A 9,364-nucleotide genomic window follows, 5' to 3' on the forward strand; every position below is an offset into this window, starting at 1 on the left:
CCTGTCTCACACCTTTCCCAATTTTAAAACATTCAGTGTTCCCATGTTCTGTTTGAACAACTGCTTCTTGGTCTAGGTACAGATTTCTCAGAAATCTAGTTTTACCTAGATGGTACTTGTAATGTTATATTTAAAAATATATCACTAAACCCAGTCAGAGGTGTTCTCCTTTGTATTTTTTCAAGAAGTTTTATAGTTTTTTACTTTAAATTTTAATTAATGATCAATTTTGAGCTAATATTTATGACAATGTAAGATCTTTGTTTACATATTTACATATGTATATTTAATTATTACAGCACCAGTTGTTGCAAAGACTATTCTTTCTGCAGTGAATTAACTTTGTAACTTCCATCACATAACAGTTGACTATATTGTATGGATTTACTTCTGAGATCTGTTTTATTCCATTGATTTTTGCATATGTTCTTCAATAATAACATAATCTATTAATTACCATAACTTTAAAATAGTATTTAAATTGATAGTTGAATCCTCCAACAGTTGTTATTTTGTGGCATAGTGGTTGTTCTAGGTGTTTTGCCTTTTTGTATAAACTTTAAAACAATTCTATTGAAATCTATAAAATAGATTTTTATGCTTTGTTTGAGACTGCAGCTAAACTATAGATAAATTGTGTAAATTAAACTCTTAAGAATATTAAAGTTCTATTCATTTAATCAGTGTTTTATAGTTTTTTGTGTACAAATCCTATAAACATTTTACTAGACTTATACCAAAGTATTTAATTTTTTTCAGTGTCTTGGTAGATATTATTATGTATATCAAAATCTATTTGTTCATTTCTACTATATGGAACAGCACATAAATTGTTTATTATAACCTTATATCATGTAACCTTGCTACACTTGCACATTGTTGTTAAGTGCTGTTGAGTTCGTTCTGACCCATAGCTACCCTGTATAGGGTTTCTGAAGAGTGGCTGGTGAACTTGAACCATTGATCTTGCAGTCAAAACTGACTTAGCAGTCTAGCACATTAACCCACAGCGTCACACGAGGACTCCATACTTGTGCATTAGATCCAATAATGATTTTGTTGACTCTTTGGATTTCCACATTAAAAAAAGAGTCATCTGTGAGAAGAGATCATTTTATTGATTTCTTTCAAATCTGTATAGCATTTATATTTATTTCCTTATCTTTTTGCAATGCTGAGACATTCAGGACAAAATTAAATAGGAGTTGTGATAAAGACATGTTGGTTTTGTTGTTAAGTTCCACTGAGTTAGTTCCAACTCATAGAGACCATGTATAAGGTTTCTGATGAGTGGCTGGTGAGTTTAAACCACTGACCTTGCAGTTCAAACTAGCCTTGCAGTTAAGTGCTTATCTTACAGTGCCACACTGGGACTCTAGACATATTAGACTTGTTCCTAATTTTATGGGGAGAATTTCTAGTGTTTCATCATTAAATGTTATGTTACCTCAGTTTTTCATACATATTTTTACGACACTAAAATGTCTTTTATATTCTTACTTTTGGGTCAGTCTTTAATATGAATGGGTGTTGAATTTTGTCAAATTACTATCTAATATTAATTAGTATTATTATATGATTCTCTTTCTTAGTCTATTTAAGCAATAAAATTCATTAATTACTTTTAAAGTCATGAATCAAACTTACCTATCAAATATGAATCCCAACTGGCCAAATCAAATTCAACAATGTATAATTATTTGAATACACTGTTGAATTTGATTTGCTAAGACTTTGTTGTATATTTTGATGGTTATGCTTATGAGAGGTATTAATTTGTATATTTCTTATAATCTCTTTATCTGACAATGGTATTGGGATATCTGCTCTATTTAGAAATAATACATCTACAGCTTATCATCATTTTTTTGTCTGGGCATTAGTGTTGCTCCATTTCCTCCTTCAGTTGTGTTTCCACTATGTGATGCCAGAACCTTCTATAAATGCAATAACTTTGAGATTCTGCTGAAGTCCATTGTGTTATTAACAATACATGATGCTCATATTTGCAATGCAATGTGCTCTAACTAAGGAGCTCTGGTAACATAGTGGTTACAAATAGGGCTGCTAACTTCAGGGTCTGTACTTCAAAACTACCAGCTATTCCATGGGAGAAAGAGGAGGCTTTCTGCTCCTGTAAAGATTTATAGCCTTGGAAACCCTGTACAGGGTAGCTCTGAGTCAGAACCGACTTCACGGCACATAACAACAACAACAATATGCTCTAACTAGAGTCCTGGTGTCGTGCTGTATAATAAGCACTGGACAACAAGGTCAGTTTGCAACATAAGATCAGAGGTTCAAACCCACCAGTCACTCCTTGGAAACCCTATACAGAATCACTATGAGTCAGAATCAACTCAACAACACTGAGCAACAACAAAGCAATGCTCTAACTGAAGACAAGTACTTTCATTTCTGAGAAGCCAACTGGTTTCTTACTAACAGGGTTTACTGGGGAAAGCATTTCCTAAAGAAATCAGCCTCATTTCAATCTTCTATAAATTTATGTATTTCAACTTCAAAACATCCCTTAAAATGGAGAAAATAAAAAGTTGGTAGATGTGAGCAGAGAGTTATTCAGATATATTGGCAATTTGTCCTACAATTTAATTATTTCCACATTACATCGCTAGGAAACATAATTATTATAATGTTTTTAAAAAGCATATGGGTAATTTTATTATTTTTTTAAATTAATTTTTTAGTCTTGTCTCAGGGAATCCCACAGCCAACAGGGAAAAGAAAAAGAAAACATAAATAATAATAAATTGTAGTATCTGGCACCAGCAACTACAAAAGATATTAAACACAGCCTGATTTCTAAGTATATTATATAAAACCTTACATCTGATATAGCCATTCTATTACCTGATAAATAATGTACAACATTCAATCAAAACTTGCAAAGTATGCTAAACGCAAAAAACAAAAAACCAAACCAATATGAAGAAGAGAAGCAAGTGATAGATGCAGGCATAGATATGATATAGATTTTAGGGTCTGGGGGACAAACAACTTAAAATGACCATGATTAGTAGGCTATAAGTCAAATGGAAAGAGTAAACAACATAGAAATACAAATGGAAAGATATAAGCAGAATGAAATGTAAGCATATAACATAAGCAGAAAGATGAAAACAAAGAGATGCTTAAAGGAGTATTGTAAACGTCCAGAACTCTGTATTAGAAATAAAGAATGCCTCATCAATACACTGGACATGACTCAAGAAAGAATAGTGAGTTTGAAGATGTCACTAAAACCTTCATAAATTAGAGTACACATAGGAAAAAAAAAAAGAGCAAAAAACATTATGTTCAAGACTTTGGCACAATTACAGAGGTGTAACATATGTACAAAATAAATACCAGAAGGAGAAGAAATGTTAGAAGTAATAGTGGCTCGGGATTCTCCAAAATTAAAGACAGACATCTACTATGCTTCTAGGAATCTCAGAGAATACAAATATAAAAACTCTGAACACAGACATATTTTATTCAAATAACAGAAAGTGGAAGACAAAGGAAACATCTTGAAAGAAACCAGAAAGAGAATGAAATAAAACATAAGAAACAAATTCTTAAAGACAAACACAAATTACATTGGACTTCAGTTCAGAAAAATAAAAAGAGAATGGATTGCAATTGTTATTGTTGTTGTTGTTAGGTGCCATCGAGTTGATTCTAATATAGATCCCAGATAGAACAAAATAAACACTGTCTTGTCTTGTGTATCCTCATAATTGTTTTATCTGAGCCCGATGTTGCATTCATAGTATTAATCCTTCTCCTTGAGAGTCTTCCTCTTTTTGCTGACCTCCTACCAAACATTAGGCCTTCTTTTGCTGACCTCCTACCAAACATGTTACCCTTCAGGTAACATGTCCAAAGTATATGAGATGAAGTGTGGCCTTCCTCACTCCTAAGGGATATTCTGGCTGTAATTCTTCTAGCAGTCCATGGTACTCTCAATATTCTTCTGCAGCACCATAATTTAAATATATTAATTCTTCTCCAGTCTTCCTTATTCATTGTTTAGCTTTCGTATATACAGAGGGAAGTCAAAAATTATTCATACTCTGGCTGTAGAATTTATTTTAATAAACTTTTAGAAAAGACAAATACATAATTTTTCTCTATAATCTTCTTGCTTTTCAATACACTTGTCCATCTGTCAACAAACTTTTGTATTCCCTTATTAAAAAATGTTTTAGGCTGAGCTGCAAGCCATGAATGCACTTCATCAGAGGTAGATCTTTGTCCACAAAGGGCTGCTTTCAGGGAACCAAACAGGTAAAAAAAATCTAATGGAAAAAGATCAGGACTACAATTAGAATGCTTCAACACTTCAAAATGATTTTTTTGCAGAGTGGCAACAATGCGGGCAGAGATACATGGATGTGTGTTGTTATGCAAGATCACAAAGCCCTTGGATAGCAGTCCTCTGAGTTCAATTCAAAGTTTAGGCTTCGATTCTTCAGTGAGCGTCTTACTGTAAGAAATACTGTTGATTATGGAACCGTTTCCTGATAGTGTTCCAATATAGATCCTTGAGAATCCCAGAAAACTGTAAGCATCCATTTTCCAAATGATAGTTGACTTTTGAAGTTTTTCTTGGTTGGCAATTGAGGATGTTTTCATTCCCTACTCTGCTGCTTAGTCTCAGGTTCATAGTGATAAATCCATGTCTCGTTACCAGTAATGACTTTTTAAAGAAACTTACCTTACTTAGAAGGAGCTCTGGTAGCGTAGTGGTTACGAATCGGGCTGCGAACCTTAGGGTCAGCGGTTCGAAACTACCAGCCGCTCCGCGGGAGAAAGATGAGGCTTTCTACTCCCGTAAAGATTTACACCCTCGGAAACCCTGTACAGGGTCGCTATGGGTCGGACCCGACTCGATGGCACTTAACAACAACAACAACAACAACCTTACTTAGAGTATCAGTCCAAAATTTGTTTGCAGATGTCCAGATGCTTCTGTTTATGCTTTTCTGTGAGTTATTTTGGAACTTATTTCACACATACTTATTGAAACTCAAGTCTGTCATGGATTATTTCATATGCAGAGCTAAGGCTGTTTTGCAAATGATCTGCCACATAACCCACTGTCACTCATGTATTCAACAGAATCATTCCACATGCATACTCAATATTGTCATCAGTTGTGGACATGGACAGATATTTTAATATAACTCAAATGTGGATAATTTTTGACTCAACCCATATATAAGACAATTGGAAAGATCAAATCTGATACAACTGCAAGGACAAATAGACAAGTTCACTATTATTATTGGAGACTTTAACACTCCTAGTTAGGTGTCAGATACAGAAGGCAGAAAAAAAAAATTAGTTAGGAGATAGTTGAACTGAACAACAGTATCAGCAAAGCATATTTAATAAATGTTTGTAGAATACTTTCATCACAGGAGCATATACTTCCTTCTCAAATTCACATGCAACACTGACCAAGGTAGACCATGAAACAGACCTTGACATCTTAAAGGTTTTTAACTAACGACAATCTTATGAAATGTATTCTCAGAAAATTCTCAGAGAATATTCAATTAAACTAAGAATTCATAAGAAAAAGATAGCTGAGGAATTTCAAAATATTTAGAAATTTTTAAATACATTTAGAATAAGATAAGGGGCAAGGAAAAGTCTCAAGAAAAACTTAAACTATTTTAAAATAAATAAAAATGATAATGTTTGTTGTTGTTAAGTGCTCTGGAATCTGTTCTGACTCAGAGGGATTCTGTCTAGGGTTTACAGAGCTGTAAATCTTTGTGGGAGCACAAAGTTTCAGTAAATGTGCTTGAAAAAAATTCATAGTGTTGGCTGGATATATTACAATAAAAGAAAATCAATAATTTAAGATTTTATTTTAGGAAAATTAGAGAAATAAGAGAATTTTAAGCCTGAAGAAAATGAAAGAAAAGAAATAACAAAAAAAAAACAAAAAAACAAGAACTTATTGAAAAAAAAAGGAAGGACACTAAAGGCTAGTTATTTGAAAAAGATCAAGAAAATGGAAAAAAAAAAATTATCTAGCCAGATTAACTAAGAAAAACAGAGAGAGAAGATACAAATTATATGAAGAAGAATGTGACCTCAGGATTGGAAAAAGACTCATTAACAACCTACAACACACAGATGATACAACCTTGCTTGCTGAAAGAAAAGAGGACTTAATATGGGAATTGGTAAGTTATGTTGTCCTGTTTGATTTCAAATGAGCAGTTTCAGAAGCAAGACTGGGGAATCTCACTGTCATTAAGAAAGAAGTGTTATAAGCACAGTGCATGCTTTGAACTCTGAGATCCTTCCATGCTGAATTAGAGAGTTGTGATACCAGTTGTTGTTGTTGTTAAATGCCATCAAGTTGATTCCGACCCATAGCTACCCTGTATAGAGTTTCCAGGGAGCAGCTGGTGAACTTGAACAACTGACTTTGCAGTCTGACACATTAGCCCATAGCGCTACAGCAGAGACATAGTGAAATAGTGGTAGCACCACCAAGATCAACAGACAAAGCAGCAGGCTTCCTGGTCCCTGGGGTAAGTAAAGCTCTAGGACTTTAAAGGGGAGGTTCATTTGCAGAATATAGTGCCTCCAGGTACTTAATCAAGGGAGTTTGAATTGCTGAACCTTGGGGTTAGAGTCTAGCACCTTCAGGCTGCAGCTTTTGACTAACTCAAGGAGTTTGGTAAGTTCCCCTGAACTGGTCAGAGGTGAAGGGGTCACTTGGCTCAGAGGCTGAGGAACAGAGAGAGAGGTATGTCTAAGAGCATTGCTGAGAAGAGTCACTCCTGACCACTGTTGCTCCTGAATTTTAACCTGCTAATTTATCTAATGGAGTCCTGGTATGATGCTGTAGGATAAGCACTAGACTGCCAGGGCAATTTGAACCACAAGGTCGGTAGTTTACACTCAGCAGCCACTCCTCAGAAACCCTATACAACTTCCCTAAGAAAGTCCCATAATTTGAGTATTGTCTGTGTGGCCATTGCAATGAATTATAGAACTAAACAGAGAAGCAGACTCTGCCTTGTTGTTGCTGTTAAGTGCTGTGAAGCTGGTTCCGACTCATAGGGACCCTGTATAGGGGTTCTGGGGAGCAACTGGTGAGCTTGAACTGCCAACTTTGCAGTTCAAACTGACCTTGCAGTTCAGCATATTAGCCCACAGCGCCACATCAGGACTCCAAGACTCTGCCTTGGGAAGGAAAAAATAGTATCAGAATTGGTTATGGAGATTGAGTTCCGAGACATATCTGACTTCACAGGAATCACTTAAGCTGACGTTGAATTTGATTCTCCTTCACTCTTGTGAAGTCAGAGGAGGCCAGACATGGCTCCCACACTATTTTATGGGTACTTTTTTAAAATGAATTTTTAGATACAATATGAAAGAATGATCTATGAAAAAAAAATATATAGGCAAGGCTTTGTTAAAATTCAAAACTTCTGCTCTGCAAAGGACTCTGCTAAAAAAATGAAAGTAGAAACCACAGACTGGGAGAAAAGATTTTGAAAACACTTAACTGGCAAATGATTTGTATGCAAAACATATAATAAACTATTAAAACTCAATAATTAAAAACAAACAAACAAACAAAAAAACCCAGCACAATTAAAATAATGTTAAAAACACATCAGTCTTCATGACCCTGAAACCAAACTAGATGGCCTGGGTAGCAACTGCTCTGAAAGCGATCACATAGGATCTGGTTAGAGTAGGAGAAAATGTGGAACAAAACTCATAATCGTAAAAAGACCAAGCCTTCTGGTAGGATACAGACAAGTGGAACACTGGGCCTATACTCTGCCCTTAGTCAGCCCTGTGGCTCACTTTTCAACCAAACAATAGAAAGATCTATATGAATAACAATAACACCAGTTAGGTACTCACAATTTAAAATATTCAGCCATTTGAGAACAAATAGGACGAATTTACCTAAGTACAAAGGTCAGATTGGCTTTGGGAGAAAAGGACAAATTGAAACAGGAAACACAGAAAAATGGGATAAGTAAAAAACAAAAAAGGAAAAATAGTACAAAATGAGCATTGAACAGACATCTCACCAAAGAACTAATATTGAAGCCAAATGAACATTAAAGAACAACTATAAAGAAAACATCATTAGTGTTTATTGTTGTTGTCAAGTGCCAATGATTGTTGTTCCAACCCCTAGTGGCCCTGTATAGGTACATCTTTGTGGGAGCACTAAGCCATTTTTCTCCAGTGGACTCAAACTGTGACCTTGTGGTTCACAGTCCAGGGCCTATTGTTGTTGGTAAGTGTCGTCCAGTAGGTTCTGACCCATAGTGATCTTGTGTAGCGTTTTGAGGAGTGGATAATGAGCTTGAACTACCAACTGTGCATTTCAAACCAATTGCAGTCCAGAATATTAAACCATAGCGCCATGGAAAGAAAATTAAGATATCATAACACATTTATTATTGTTGTTGTTGTTGTTAAGTGCCACAAGTATATTCTGACCCATAGCAACCCTATATAGGGGTTTCAAGGAGCAGCTGGTGAGCCTGAACCACTGATCTTGCAGTTCAAAGGACTTAGTAGTCTGACACATTAGCCCATAGTGCCACACAGGTTGTTGTCATTAGGAGTCTTCAAGTGGATACCAACTCATAGCGACCCTATGTACAACACAATGAAATGCTGCCCAGTCCTGGGCCAACCTCACAATTGATGCCACACGTGAGACTGTTGATGCTGCCACTTGGCCAATCCATCTCGCTGAGGGTCTTCCTCTTTTTCTCTGACCCTCCACCTTACCAAACATGATATCCTTCTCCAGCAACTGGTCCCTCCTCACAATATGTCCAAGGTATGAGAGATGAAGTTTGGCCATCTGTGCCTCCAAGGAGCACTCTGGCTGTATTTCCAACACACATCTGTTTGTTCTTTTGGCAGCCCACGGCACTTCCAATATTCTCCTCCAACACCATAACTCAAACACATGTATTATAATCACTAATTAGAAACACTATAATTCAGCACCCCCCCGCCAAAACAAACAAACAAACAAACACACACACCAAGGATTCTGGTAAAACTACAGAGGAATGGGAACTCTCAATCACTGCAGGTAAAAATACAAAATTGTACAGACAGTTTGGAGCACAGTTTGGCTGTTTCTTACAAGGTCAAATATAGTGTTAGAATACAACCAGCCAGCTCTGGTGTGGTGCTGTGGGATAAGCATTGAACTGCTAACTGACTGCACTAACCTCAGGGTCATCAGTTCAAACACACCAGCCACTTATGGAAACTCTACACAGGGTCTCTATGAGTCAAAACTAACTTTACGAAACACAACTTCCAGCATCTTATGGCT

Source organism: Chrysochloris asiatica, unplaced genomic scaffold (assembly GCF_000296735.1).
Source record: "Chrysochloris asiatica unplaced genomic scaffold, ChrAsi1.0 scaffold00123, whole genome shotgun sequence".
In the NCBI taxonomy this organism is placed as follows: Eukaryota; Metazoa; Chordata; class Mammalia; order Afrosoricida; family Chrysochloridae; genus Chrysochloris; species Chrysochloris asiatica.